Here is a 15,655-nt window from a genome sequence, read left to right on the forward strand (position 1 = left end):
CCCAAAGAGTGAATATACCTTTATTGGATTTAAGCATTCATGTAAATCTATTTTTACAAATAATTAGTTTGAATGAGAAAGGCTGAGTCTGACCGCTAGGTGGATTAATTTAGGTTTTTTTAGAACATGTGCCATATTGATATCAAAATATGATACAGAAATCCGCAATGAGTCTAAATTCTCGTCTGATACTGCTGAACGACGATTATTTTTACTGCCTGCATTCTTTTGAATTCGTTCTTAATTTTTTAAATGTCGAAACGGATTGATAGTTTCAACTTTCAACTCATTAAAAATAAGATGGCATAACTCGTGTAATTTAAACATATGCAAAGGTGTTTTTATCACAACAAATTCCAATCCGAATACATGAACACATGGGCCAGATGTAAAACGTGTTTCAAAACCTAACGCGGGCCACGAGAAATGAAGCAGAGGGTCGGATGCGGCCCGCGGGCCTTACGTTGGACAGCTCTGCCCTAAGTAATAGAGCTGTCAAAAGCGACAGCATTTTTCCACCCTTATTCTTCCCAATTCCAAATGCTGAAGAGCAAACACATAGAATAAAGTGTTTCTTATTTTCGTATTTTCGATCCATGTGTGCCGAGAAATACGATTTCTTTTTAATTTTCCGTATTACTGCCCAAGTTTTCGGTTAGGTTATGGGCCCGCGAATGCGGAAAAAGTGACAAATAAAAATAATGGGCAGAGAAGTGAAGTGTAGAATGAACAGAGAATTATAATCGCTGGACTGAAAGTGATGTTCGCTGATGGTGCCGTGAGTAATAAACGGAACTAGATCGCATTTGGATTACGCCACGGTAAACTCTACGAGATGGACTTCCAGTGTTATATTCGTGCGGTCGTGTATACGAGGAACTTGAATTCTGGTATCGTCGGTACGGGTCTCTCAGTGCGAAAAACGAGCGGAAACAAAATGGTTGAAAGACTGAGTGGTATGTTGAAGCCATCGAGTGGTAAATTCGTTTGAGAGGCATGCAAACGCTTAAGAGCTTACTTCTCCGCGCGCTAGGGTTGACAGTCGAAATAAGTTCTTGAACTTATTCATTCGAGCGTGTGTGGTTCGGTGTTGTCGCCATGTTGCTTGGTTTTGGGCTGTGATTCGACAGTTCCCAAAACGTCCATCACCCGCAAGTCTCTTTCGATCTGGTTGAGCCATCGTGCGAGCTGCTTCCCTCTATTTCTGGTGCCGGTAGGGTTGCTGAAGAAAAGTGATTTCACAGGGTTGTCGTCTGGCATCCTTACGATGTGACCGGTCCACCACAACCTATTGTCTTTCGCCAGGTGTACAATGAGGTTCTTTTGCTTGTAGCTCCTGGTTTATGCGCTGTCGCCATTATCCCCCGTCCGTTTATACTCCACCGTAGTTAGTCCGCAGCACTTTCCGTTCAAGAGGACTCCCGTAGACCGGTTATATCAGAGTTTTGTACAGTGTCAACTTAATGCGTCGTCGCACTAGACTCGATCGAAGTGCTCATGCCAATATCCACACCATGATTGGTGCGTACGTTCCTGTAGAAGCCTTTGACCACTACTACCATTAGTTAGATATATTGTGGTGAGTGCGTACGTTTGTAATGTCTGAGGAGAACGAGACGTTGATGAGAACATGGTCAGTTTGTTTTGCTGTACGTTGGTCAGGTAATCTCCAGGTGGCTTGGTGGATGTCCTTTCGAGGAAAGAAAGGACTTTCCACTGCCAATCCACGGGAAGCTGCGAAGTTGGCGCATAGCTGGCCGGTGTCGTTCGTCACGTAGTGCAGGCTGTGCGGGCCGATCACCGGCTTATGTCAGTCTTCCCGTCCGTTCATGTACCCAATAACGATCTTGCTATCTCTACGCGATCAGCTATCGTAGAGTTTCTCCAACTGTACGTAAAACGCTTCTTTCTCTGCATCGGGTCTTCCTTCGTGAGGGCAGTGCACATTTGAAGTAGTGTAGTTGTAGAACCGGCATTTTATTCTCAACAAACACAACCTGTGGCTGACCCTCTGGAGACTCTGTCGGAATCTGAAAGAGAAGATGTCTCAACTTCTAACTTACTTGACGAAATTTCCTCGTCGACCAGAGTGGAAAATGCTGTTAGATCTTTCCAGCCTTTTAAATTTGCAGGTGTAGACGGAGTGTTTCCAGCGTTACTTCAAAAAGGCAACTCTGATACCGTTACTAACCAAGATTTTCAAGGCCAGTTTAAGATTTAACTACATTCCATCGAAATGGAGGGCAGTACGGGGCATCTTTATACCAAAAACGGGTAAAAGAGATAGAAATAACCCCAAACTTTTAGACCCATAAGCTTGTCTTCGATACTGCTGAAGACAATGGAAAAAGTACTAAAGGAATATCTATATGCAACAAACATGCTTGGAAATTATTATTATTATTATTATCTAAATTTCAATTTGCATACCAAACAGGTATCTCTACAGTTACAGCGCTCCACACGCTGGTAGCAAAAATTGAAAAATCTCTTTCAGCAAAAGAAATAGCATTATGCTCTTTCCTGGATATTGGAGGTGCTTTCGATAACACGACCTACTGTTCCATGGCAAAAGCGATGAAGAAGAGGATGTTTCATACGTGCATAGTCAACTGGATTCATACCATGCTTGCACAAAGAATAATCTCTTCGGAGCTGGGGGGAACATCTATAACTGTAAGAGCCACGAAAGGATGCTCCTGTGGTCTCTAGTTGTGGATGACCTTCTCTGCAGCTTAGAAGATAAAGGTTTTGAAGTTGTAGGCTTCGCAGACGACATTGTCATTATGGTAAGAGGAAAGTTTGACAATGTTGTCTCGGAAAGAATGCAACTTGCTTTAAGCGTAACTTATCTCTGGTGTAAGAAAGATGGTCTGAACATCAACTCGGCAAAAGTAACAATAGTACCTTTCACTTAAAAGAGGAAACTTAACCTTATGCCTCTTAAGCTTGAGGAAAGTTCTATCCACTTTAGCGAAAGGGTTAAATTTTTAGGATTAACTCTAGATGCGAAACTTAACTGGAACGCCCATCTCGACATTGCAGTAAGCGAAGTGGTCAGTGCGTTCTGGTTATGTTCCAAAACGGTTGGTAGGAAATGGGGCCTGAAACCAAAAATGGTCATGGATCTACACATCCATCATACTACCAAAAATAACATACGCTTCTTTAATGTGGTGGCCTAAAACAAAAGAGGCTACTGCAAGAACAAAGTTAGCAAAGCTTCAGAGACTGGCGTGTATTGCCATAACTGGAGCAATGCGCAGCACTCCATCGAAAGCGCTGGATGCAATTCTTCACCTGCTGCCTCTGCATGAATTTGTGCAGTTAGAAGCGGAAAGGAGCGCCTTGCGGCTCAAACGTCTTAAAGAGATCTTACCTGGTGATCTGGTTGGTCATCTGAGTATTTTGCAACACTTTAAAAGAGGGTCTTTGTTGAGTATGTGCGAAGACTGGATGAAACCTTTGGACAACTACGAAATTCCCTACAAGGTGCGTTAAACATCGCGCTCCGACTGGGAGTGCGGAGTTAATATGGTCCGTCAGGGGTCAACGATATTCTTCACGGACGGCTCAAAAATCGGTTCGAAAACTGGAGCGGGATCTTCGGACTTGGTGTAAACTACAAACATGCGAATATTTGCATTTTCTCTGATAGTCGAGCGGCACTGAAGGTTCTTTGTGCTCACAAGTGTACGTCAAAGATAGTGTGGGAGTGCGTTCTCTCACTGCGGAGGTGGGTCGTATGAACTCTGTCAATTTGTGCTGGGTTCCCGGGCACAGCGGCATAGACTGCAATGAAAAAGCAGACGAACTGGCCAAACAGGGCTTCAACTCGCAATTTGTTGGTCCGGAACCCTTTTGCGGTATCTCAAATTGCACTATAAAAATGGAACTTAAATATTGGGAAGAGCAACGGGTGACAGCCAACTGGAGGGCTGCCAGAGGGTGTCACCAATCGAAAAGGGTAATTACGCCAAACGGGAAAATTACTAAAAAGCTCCTAGAGCTCAACAAGTGGGCTCTTTCTACCTTCACAGGACTATTAACTGGGCACTGCCCGAGTAAGTATCATTTAAAGAACATTGGTCGAGTTCAGGATGACACTTGTCGCTTCTGTAATATGGAAAGCGAAACCTCAGAACATCTACTATGCAGGTGCGGTGCATTATACATGAGCAGAATCAAATTTCTTAGCAAGGGCTGCTTGCAACCGGGTGAGATTTGGTCTGCCAATCCTGGTAAAGTAGTTGGCTTTATTAAGCACATTCTACCTGACTGGGAGCGTGCCGAGGCAACCGGTCATTCACTCGATCAATAGTGGGTGTCTGTTTTTCTACATGGTACGTATAGTAACGGGGATATACTACAATAGTTCTAAATAATGGACGCAGTAGTCTAGTTCCACTACAAAAAAACCTGTGGCTGATCGCCTGCCACTTGGTCACACGACTTTGCATCCTGCCCAGCACTATAAAACCGGTACCATCGCTCTGGTGGTACTGTGCCTTGCGGCCACAAATCCACCGTACATTCTCTACTATCTGGCAAAGCTCTTGGAGCGCAACGATGTCGAAGTGGCGGCGTTCTAGCTGATCCAGCAGACTCCGGTCGGCACCCGGGGCGTTGAGCGATCTACTGTAACATGTACCGAGCTACTAATCGTCGTCCTTATTTCGTCGGCTAGTCTTTGCCGATTGTTCCGGTTAGTTTTGAATTCTTAATTCTTAGTAGTATGCTTATTTTAGCTGCTGCCTTACTAGGGCTGCGATGCCTAATCTCACGACGGGGCTACCGCCTTAAGTATAGCTGGCGAGACACCGCATTTCATAGTTCAGCCGTCCGCTCAGGATCAGTCGCTGTTTGAGCCGCCCCTAACTTGTGGAACATACGCTCAGACAAGCTGCTCTCCAAGGAGAACAATTATCTCTTCCCTGTCATCATACGACCAAGTCTCCACCAGTTTACCGTTTTTCTCTTGATTGCTCGTATCCTAGTGGGTACTACGTAGAGATAGGGATAGGGAATTATGCATTGGACCACACGGGTTGATTTTATTCCAACTAGTACGGGTGTACTGCTGGAAAACACTGCCCAGCCGTTTACCAAACCTAGCTCTCCTCAATATCGAATCAAAGTTGCTGAAAGAGGTTGGCGTTGACGCTGCGGTCAAGATATTCCGTACATCTCCGGAGATTGAAACCCGAAGTGATTTTTTCTCTGTTACGACACTATTTTATGCGTTTATTTATTTATTTGTTCAACATCAACAGACTCAATCTGGTCCTAATGATTGTATCTTAAAATATTTAAAAAATTACTCCTAATACTAGAGCGAGGTAGATGGTAGTCGAATCCGGAAGATACACTATTAAAAACGCGCTGAAGTCCAATGAGAGCTCCATTTGCCCCATAATTTGTACGACGGAAAGGAATTCGTAGGAAAAGGTTATTCCGAACGACTCTGGAATTAACGTTTAGATTGATGTTGCCTAATATTACAGCACAGTCGGTTCTCGCCATCAGGGTATCAGCAATTAACATAGCTCGTGAAAGATCACGTCTTACTTTCAAAGAGTCAAGGCCGATGAGCTGCGCCCGATTTTCGTAACTGGGGAGCTGGTGAGGATCGTTCCAAGGTAGATGTCGGAGAGCAAAACGTACAAATCTCCGCTGAATCGCTTCGATTCTGTTGGCACCATTGAAGTATTGAGGGTTCCACACTGCCGAACGTTCTATCGTCGAGCGAACTAATGAGCAATATAGACTTTTTAAGCAGTACACGTTCCTAAAATTCCTGGCCATTCTCATTATCATTCCCAAATTTCGCGAGGCTTTGGCAACGATATAGGAGATATGCTCCCTAAAAGTGAGTTGACTATCTATCAGCACTCCTAAATCTTTTACAATTACTTCACGCTTAATCGGCACTGTCCCGAGATGGTAGTCGAACATAACAGGTCGCTTTTTCCTGGTCAGCGAAATCACAGAACATTTTTCCGGATTTAGAGTCATCCTATTGATGTCACACAAAAATTTTCCAACTGATGTTGTAGATAAAGAGCATCCTCTGAGCACCTCACTTTGGCGTAAATTTTCATGTCGTCGGCAAAAGATATTCTGGGGCGACTGAGAATGCAGTTCACATCGTTGAAATAGAGGATGAAGATTAAAGGCCCGAGGGGACTACCTTGTGGGATTCCGGAAGAAGCATGAAATTTTCGCGATCTGTTGTCTCCAATTTTTACCATGATGTGGCGATCCGCAAAAAACGATTGAAGCCAGCGTAAAATGTTTCCACCAAATCCCATTCGGTCGAGTTTTTCAATGGTAATGTTGTGGTTAATTTTATCGAAGGCTGCTGACAAATCAGTGTATATAGCGTCGGTTTAGTGCCCTTCAGACATAATATCCATTGCAAATGAGGTGAACGTTAGAAGATTCGTCGTTGTTGAACGCTTTGGCATGAATCCATGCTGTGTATCGGACATAAGAGGCTTACAATGGTAAAAAATCGGTTCCATCACGACCAACTCGAACAGTTTTGAGACTGCATTTAAGGCGGAGATTTTTTGTAAACCGGAAACATATACGCGAACTTCCATGCAGATGGAAAGTTGCCTGTAGAGAGTGGGAGGCGGAAAAGATGACAAAGCGGAGTAAGTAAGCCGGTAGCGCATCGCTTCAGTAGAATAGCCGGTATACCATCTGGGCCGGTCGAGAAGGAAGGCTTAAGTTTCGAAAGCGCCGACTGGATCATCGAGACGTCGATATTGATGTCAGTAAAAGGCTGTACATACAGCGATACGTTGCTTGCGGCTAACGATATTTCATCCTGTGATAGTGATTCGTTGCAGAAAACGCTGAAAAACTTTTGAGCAAAGAGGTCGCAAATGCTGTGTAAGTTTGATTCCTTTTGCTCGCCGTAGATCTTTGTTGAAGGAAGTCCCCGCTCTTTCCACTGCTCATTAACGTACTTCCAAAACCCTTTAGGATTCGACTTCAGTTTGTTTTGTACACTGCGTAAATGGTTAGCATGACACTCTCGACTCATCCGTTTGTAGGCATAGTTGACTTTTAGGTAATCGTCTCGCAAACAAATTCCTCCATACTTGGAATACTTTCTCAAAGCAGCTCGCTTGTAAGATTTTAGGCGCCGCAGTTCGCTAGTCTGCCACGGTGAGCGTTTATATTTAGAGACAACTCGCTTAGGCACATTCTGTGCCGAACACGCATCAGTACTGGACGTGTTTGGTGATCGGTCCGATAGAGTATAAAACAAAAGACGTGTGAACAAGTGTTGGCATTGTTTGCCTGGTCGAGTGAAATAAATCCGGGTTCAAGGTCGTGCCTTTGTGCAACTGTTTCGCATCGTGACTGATTTGGCTGCTGGCTGGATTGTGCTACAGCAGTGGACGAGACACAAACGAGGAAAAAGAAGAAGCCATCAGTGTCAGCGAGTTGTATCGCTGTGTGGAGTGATCTCACACCTGGCTCGCTGCTGGTGGCTGTTTGGTGCTGCTGTATTGGTGCTGCTGGCTGTAACGGCTGCTACTTCGAACGATCGGACAACCAACCTTACTGGAAGGAAGAAATAAAAAGGTACGTGTTCTTGTCAGCGCTAGTGCGCTAGACTTAGCGCAATGGATGTAGATCCCTCGCCTCCCGCGCCACCATCCCCGAACCCCTCTGACCCTGACCCTTCTGTTACCCCCTCCCCTGTTCATTCTTCAGTCCCCCCTCGCCCCAGGCTTTACCCAGACGGAGCCCAGGGCAGCTATACTGTTTATTTTCGGCCAAAGGCAGGACCGAAATCGAAAAAGTTGAACCTCTTGCAGATTTCTAAAGACCTGACGAAGGAGTACAAGGGCGTGACCGAAATTTCCAAGGTCCGGCCTAACAAGCTCCGTGTCGTGGTCGGTAACCTGAAAGAGGCCAACGATATAGCTTGCTCTGAGCTCTTCACACGCGAGTATCGCGTTTACATACCCGCACGAGACGTGGAGATCGACGGTGTCATAACCGATTCGAGTCTGTCCGTCGAGTGTATACTGCAAAGTGCCAAAGGGTGCTTTAAGAACAAAACGTGTCCCGAAGTAAAGGTGCTCGACTGCAAGCAATTGCGGTCAGCATCGATCATCGGTGGCAAAACAGTATACACTCCGTCAGACTCGTTCCGAGTTACGTTCGCCGGGTCTGCACTACCAAGCCACGTCTCGATCCACCGGGTTCGTCTCCCTGTGAGGCTCTACGTGCCCCGCGTCATGAACTGCCTGAATTGCAAGCAGTTAGGCCATACAGCCGCCTACTGCTGCAATAAAGCACGTTGTGGCAAGTGTGGGGAGTCTCATGCGGAAGATTCTTGCAGTGTTAACGCTGAAAAGTGTATTCACTGCGGAGAAAATCTGCATGAGCTCTCGACATGTGCGGTGTACATGCAGCGCAGGGATAAAATAAAACGGTCTCTCAAAGAGCGTTCAAAGCGTTCCTACGCTGACATGCTGAAGAAGACCGTTACCACTTCTCCCGTTACTTCGAACCCCTTCGATCTGTTGTCCTCTGATGAAACCGATTCTGACGATTCACCAGCGGGAGCGTCTTACGCCAATCCTGGGGAGTCTAGAAAGAGGAAAAAAATTTCCTCTCCTAAACTTCCCAGAAAAGGTCCTAAGATTTCTCAAAGTGAAATGAAAGTTACAAACAAACCAAACAGTGCTGCGGAAAAACCGAAGCAAACTCCTCCTGGGCTGGCAAATTTAAAGTCCCAGAAGGAGTTCCCAGCACTGCCAGGAACATCTAAAACCCCAGTTGCTCCTTTTATACTCCCAGTTGATGAAACAAACTCTGGATTAGTGAAATTTTCTGACATTGTGGACTGGATTTTTGAAACTTTCAATGTACCCGATCCAATTAAAATTTTTCTTACAGCATTCCTCCCAACAGTTAGATCATTTTTGAAGCAGTTGACTGCCCAATGGCCTCTCCTTGCAGCGATTGTATCCTTCGATGCCTAATTCAACTGCGTATATGAAGGATTCTATCTCTGTCTTACAGTGGAATTGTAGAAGTATTTTACCAAAAATTGATTCGTTTAAAGTTTTGATAAATAAAAACAAATGCGATGCATTTTCCCTTTGTGAAACTTGGCTTACTTCAAATATTGATCTCAACTTCCATGATTTTAATATTATTCGCCTTGATCGAGACACCCCATATGGAGGAGTACTTTTAGGGATTAAAAAGTGCTATTCTTTCTATCGTATTAACCTCCCCTCGATTCCAGGCATCGAAGTTGTCGCATGTCAAATGACAATACAAGGTAAAGAGCTTTGTATTGCCTCAATATATATTCCCCCCAGAGCACAGGTTGGGCAACGGCTGCTCTTTGATTTAATAGAACTTCTTCCCTCGCCACGTTTGATTTTGGGAGACTTCAACTCTCATGGCGTGGCTTGGGGTTCCCCATACAATGATAACCGCTCCTCTTTAATCTATAACCTTTGCGATGACTTCGACATGACTATTTTAAACAACGGTGAAATGACACGTATCCCGAAACCTCCAGCGCGCCCAAGCGCTTTGGATCTATCCTTATGTTCGACGTCGCTACGGTTGGATTGCACATGGAAGGTAATCCTCGATCCTCACGGTAGCGACCATCTGCCTATTCTTATTTCATTTACTAACGGGTCAACTCGCATGCGACCAATTGACATTCCGTATGACCTCACACGAAATGTCGATTGGAAGTTATACGAGGAAATGATTTCAAAAGCGGTCGAGTCGATTCAACATCATTCACCACTTGAAGAATACAACCTCCTCGCGGGCTTGATTCTCGACGCCGCGTTGCAAGCCCAAACGAAGAAATATCCCGGCGTAACGATCAAAGAACGGCCTCCCACTCCGTGGTGGGACCAAGAGTGCTCCGATGTCTACACGCAAAGATCCGACGCGTTTAAGGCCTACCAGACGGGAGGTATACCTGGCGACTATTTACGGTATTCGGAGCTTGATACCAAGCTTAAAAGCTTGGCTAAAGCAAAGAAACGTGGATATTGGCGTCGGTTCGTGAACGAGACGTCGAGGGAGACATCGATGAGCACTCTTTGGAACACAGCCCGAAGAATGCGGAATCGCGTAACGGTCAACGAAAGCGAGGAGTCTTCAAGTAGGTGGATATTTGATTTTGCCAGGAAAGTATGTCCGGACTCTGTTCCTGAGCAAAATATTGTTCGCGATGCGTCTCCGGGCCACGACGCGATAGAATCACCTTTTACGATGGCAGAATTTTCAGTTGCCCTCCTGTCCTGTAACAATAACGCGCCTGGATTAGATAGAATCAAATTCAACTTGTTGAAGAATCTACCCGGCAATGCCAAGAGGCGCTTGTTGAACTTGTTCAATAAGTTCCTGGAGCAAAACATTGTACCGCAGGATTGGAGGCAAGTGAAGGTGATCGCCATCCAAAAACCAGGGAAACCAGCTTCTAATCACAACTCTTATAGGCCGATTGCAATGCTATCCTGTATCCGGAAATTGATGGAAAAAATGATACTCCGTCGTTTAGACCACTGGGTCGAATCAAATGGTCTACTATCAGAAACTCAATTTGGCTTCCGCCGTGCCAAAGGGACGAATGATTGTCTTGCGTTGCTTTCAACAGATATTCAGCTGGCGTATGCTCGTAAAGAACAAATGGCGTCTGCGTTCTTGGACATTAAGGGGGCTTTTGATTCCGTTTCTATTGACATTCTTTCGGGTAAACTTCACCGACAAGGATTTTCTCCAATTTTGAACAATTTTTTGCACAATTTGTTGTCCGAAAAGCACATGCATTTTACGCATGGCGATTTGGCAACTTTTCGCATTAGCTACATGGGTCTTCCCCAGGGCTCATGTTTAAGCCCCCTTCTTTACAACTTTTATGTAAATGACATCGACGAATGTCTGGAAAATTCATGCACGATAAGACAACTTGCAGACGACAGTGTAATCTCTGTTACAGGAGCCAAAGCTGCCGATTTGCAAGGACCATTGCAAGATACCTTGGACAATTTGTCTGCTTGGGCTTTACAGCTAGGTATCGAATTCTCTCCGGAGAAGACTGAGATAGTAGTTTTTTCTAGGAAGCATGAACCTGCTCAGCTTCAAACACAATTAATGGGTAAAACGATTTCTCAGGTTTTGGTACACAAATATCTTGGTGTCTGGTTCGACTCTAAAGGCACCTGGGGTTGTCACGTGAGGTATCTGATGAAAAAATGTCAACAAAGAGTGAATTTTCTTCGTACAATAACCGGACAATGGTGGGGAGCCCATCCAGGAGACCTTATAAGGCTTTACCAAACAACGATATTGTCTGTTATTGAATACGGGTGTTTCTGCTTCCGCTCCGCAGCAAACACACATTTGATCAAACTGGAGCGAATACAATATCGTTGTTTGCGTATCGCCTTAGGTTGCATGCAGTCGACCCATACGATGATTTTGGAGGTTTTAGCTGGAGTACTACCATTGAAAAACCGCTTCTGGAGCCTGTCTTCTCGTATTCTAATCAAATGTGAGGTCTTGAACCGTCCCGTGATTGAAAATTTTGAAAGGTTAATCGAACTTAATTCTCAAACCCGTTTTATGACATTGTATTTCAATCACATGTCCCAAAATATTAACCCTTCTTCGAATATTCCAAATCGTGTCGACTTATCAAATACTTCTGATTCTACTGTGTTTTTCGATACATCCATGATAGAAGAAACTCGTGGAATCCCGGATCATTTACGCGTGCAGCAGATCCCTAAAATTTTTTCCAATAAATATCGAAACATCAACTGCGACAATATGTACTACACTGACGGATCACTTCTTGATGGGTCCACTGGCTTCGGTATCTTCAATAACAATTTAACCGTCTCCCATAAGCTCGATAATCCTGCTTCTGTTTACGTCGCAGAATTAGCTGCAATTCAGTACACCCTAGGGATTATCGAAAAAATGCCCACGGACCATTATTTCATCTTTACGGACAGTCTCAGTTCCATTGAGGCTCTCCGATCGATGAAAGATGTTAAGCACTCTCCGTATTTCCTGGGGAAAATACGGGAACATCTGAGTGCTTTATCCGAAAAATCTACTCAGATTACCTTAGCGTGGGTCCCTTCTCACTGCTCGATACCGGGTAATGAGAAAGCGGACTCTTTGGCTAAGGTGGGCGCAACAAACGGTGATATTTATGAAAGACCAATTGCCTTTAATGAATTTTTCGCACTTGTACGTCAGAATACGATCATCAGTTGGCAAAATGCTTGGACCAGAGGGGAATTGGGAAGGTGGTTACATTCCATAATCCCCAAAGTATCGACGAACCCGTGGTTCAAGGGGTTGGATGTAGGTCGGGATTTCATTTGCGTGATGTCCCGGCTTATGTCCAATCACTATAGATTTGACGCGCTCCTCCGTCGTGTTGGGCTCGGGGAAAGTGGTATCTGTGCCTGTGGTGAAGGTTATCACGACATAGAGCATGTGGTTTGGTCATGCCCTGTACACCGTGACACCAGGTCTAAATTGATAGCTTCCCTGCAGGCCGAGGGTAGACAGCCGGCTGTTCCTGTTCGTGATGTCTTGGCGAGCCGTGACCTATCCTACATGTCCCTTATATACGTTTTCCTGAAATCCATCCACGCCCCAGTCTAGTCCCGTTCCCCTCCGTCTACACCCAACAAAACGACAAGAACACGTTTGAACCTTAAGCACAAAACCAGCAACCAGACCCCGCACAATAGAACCAGGACCCAAGGACTACGAGCCTCTGTCCCAACTCACGACATCGTGGCTCAGCAGAACGAATCCATACATGCCATTCGACGATTATCAGACGACCATTGAACAACAAAACACTGATTGGAAATCCCATGCTAGTTTTAAGTTAGACTTAATTTCAGCTCGTAGTCGGCAGCGAGGATAAAAAATTTGCTTTAGTTTTTAAGTCATCAGATATAATTGGCGCCGTTAAACATTAAATTGTATTTGTGCCGTGTCAAATAAATGTTATGTGAAGAAAAAAAAAAAAAACTCGCTTAGGCACGTGACGATCAATAACATAGTTCATAATGTTAGAAAAAGTTTGAACTGCTGTATCGATATTGTCGTTGTCAAGTTCATCATTCCAATTAATATTCGACAGAATGGCGAGAATACTGTCGTAGTCCGCTTTATTAAAACTGTAGCTGACAGTATCGATCATGCAGCTGAAGTCCGGAGGAATACTCTTAACTGTAAGGTGTAATGCAGGATGGTGTGCCACAGTTTTCACCAGGGGAGTAACAGCAGTGATAATAAGCGGTGCACAATCGAAATTGCTGACGAAGCAGAGATCCAATGTTCTGCCATTCTCGTTGTTTACGTGATTGATCTGCCGTAGAAGATTGGAGCTATAGCAGTCGAGCAAGTTGTAGATTTCATCGTGAAAAGACGACGCCGTTGGATCAGCAAACAAAAAACCATTGGAGCTAGAGCGCCATTTAACACCGGAAAAGTTAAAGTCCCCGAACACAACTACCTCGTCGTTGGGATGTGCATGCTCGCAGATTGAGTTTACCGAGTTTGAGTGTGTGTTGATAAGCGTCAAGTCACGTGTCCTGTCTGGTGGGATGTAGACGGAGCAAAGGAAAAGCGAGTAGCCGGGAAGCGTCAACCGAACCCAAACCTGTTCCTGCGTTAATAAATAAGCACATTTAATCTCTTTTTTCTCTGTTTTTAAATGATATATAAGAGAACTAGCCTCCCTCTAGACATTTTTTAGTTGCGCCCATGCCCATATTCCCAAGCAGATCGGCGTGAGCGAGCGAATGAACCGGACGCTCGTGTGAAAGGTTCACTCGCACATGCTCGAGGATAACAGCGCTGGTAAGAGGTTTTGGGATTCAGCTGTCCAGATGGCGGCATTCCTGCTCAATCACAGTTCTACCAGTGTGATTGATCAGCGGAAGACGTATGAGGTTTGGAAAGGACTGAAGCCAGTTGTCCGGAGCTTGAGGGCTATTGGAGCATGCGTATTTGTTCACATCCCCAAGGAAAGAAAGAAGAAGCTGGACGAGAAATCCTGGAGAGGGGTTTTCCTGGGTTATTCCAACTGTGGTTATCGAGTATGGCACCCCTAGCGCAGGGAGATCGTTGTTACTCAGGACGTCGTCTTCGTCGAGGGCGGACGCAAACCGAGCTCGGGAAAGTGTCCGAAGCCCGACAGCAGTTCCGATGTGTTTCTAATTCGTAAAGTTCGGTATCAATCCGACTTCCGCCTTTGGAGAAACAGATTATGAACCGGAAGGACCAAATGGATCGGACCACCGCGATGTGTTTGAAATCTTCTTAAGCTGTCTTGATAAACCCAACCAACGACGGCGCAGAAGAAAAGGAAGATGTCTGGGAAGAAGTGCAAGGTCTTAAAACAGGTCAAAACAGTAGGCCTCCGGGTTGGCATGCAGAGTACGACATGAATGGGTTCGCCATGAAAGCAACGAGTTTCGTCGACAACCTGCCAAATTAACTAGCGGACATGAGGAAGCGACCGAATTGGAAGAAGTGGGATGCAGCCTTCTGAGATGAGATGGATTCTCTCCATCGAAATCAAACGTGGACGTTGGTCAAGCTTCCTGAAGGACGAGTACCGATCACGTGCAAATGGTTTGTGGCTCGTTTTTTCAGCGAGAAAGTAGGATTCGACTATGGTGAAACCTGATCTACGGTTACGCGACTGGACACCGTGCGAGCTGCTCTTGCTGAGGCAAACGAGTAAAGTATTGCAGTGCACCAGATAGACGTGAAGACTGCCTTCCTCAACGGACAGTTGGACGAACCCTGCCTAAGGGGTTAGAGCAAGGCAAGAATCTAGTGTGCCTCCTCATAGACGAGGTTCCATGTCTTTGTGGAATGACTCGGCTTCACCAGCAGTTCGAGCGATCAATGTCTCTACGTGCCCGAATCCGGAGGCAGTCAAGTTATCCTTGTGCAGTATGTGGATGACTTACTTGTGGTCGGTTGTAAATTATAGACGAAGAAATGGCCAAAGGGGAGTCCTCGGAAATTTACTCCGTCGTTCCAACATGATGCGCTCAAAGAAGGCAGAGGAAACCGACCGTATTGAGAAACCAAACCGAAATTTGATCGGTTTTCTCACGTACGTGACACTGATTTCAAGACTGAACCTGTGTGCTGCAGTCAGCTTCCTGAGTCAATTACAAAGCTGACCTACAGACCTGCACTGGATGTACCTTAAAGGGTACTGCGGTATATTATAGGAACGCTGGACTCAGCATAGAATTCAACACTGGTTATGGAAGCATTCGCCGATTCAGATTGGGCAAACGATCCGGTTGCCGGGTGTGTGGTGGTACCGTAAGCTGGTTGAAGCAGTCTACCGTTTCTGTGTCTTTTACGGACGCAGAGCGTTGAGTAGCGCTGTGTGTCACGGGATCTGGTTGATTTGTCTGCTGAAGGAACTAGAAGGATAACCAATTTACGATCAAGGGTTTTTGTATTTATTTGTATTTATTCATCTGACCTATTTGTTTTTAATGAAGTGGGTTGGGTGGGGAGAAGCCCATTTGAGTAATTCATTATGAAACGTTCCAATACGCGTTAAAACCCCACCATCTTT

This window comes from Wyeomyia smithii, chromosome 3 (assembly GCF_029784165.1).
Source record: "Wyeomyia smithii strain HCP4-BCI-WySm-NY-G18 chromosome 3, ASM2978416v1, whole genome shotgun sequence".
NCBI lineage: Eukaryota > Metazoa > Arthropoda > Insecta > Diptera > Culicidae > Wyeomyia > Wyeomyia smithii.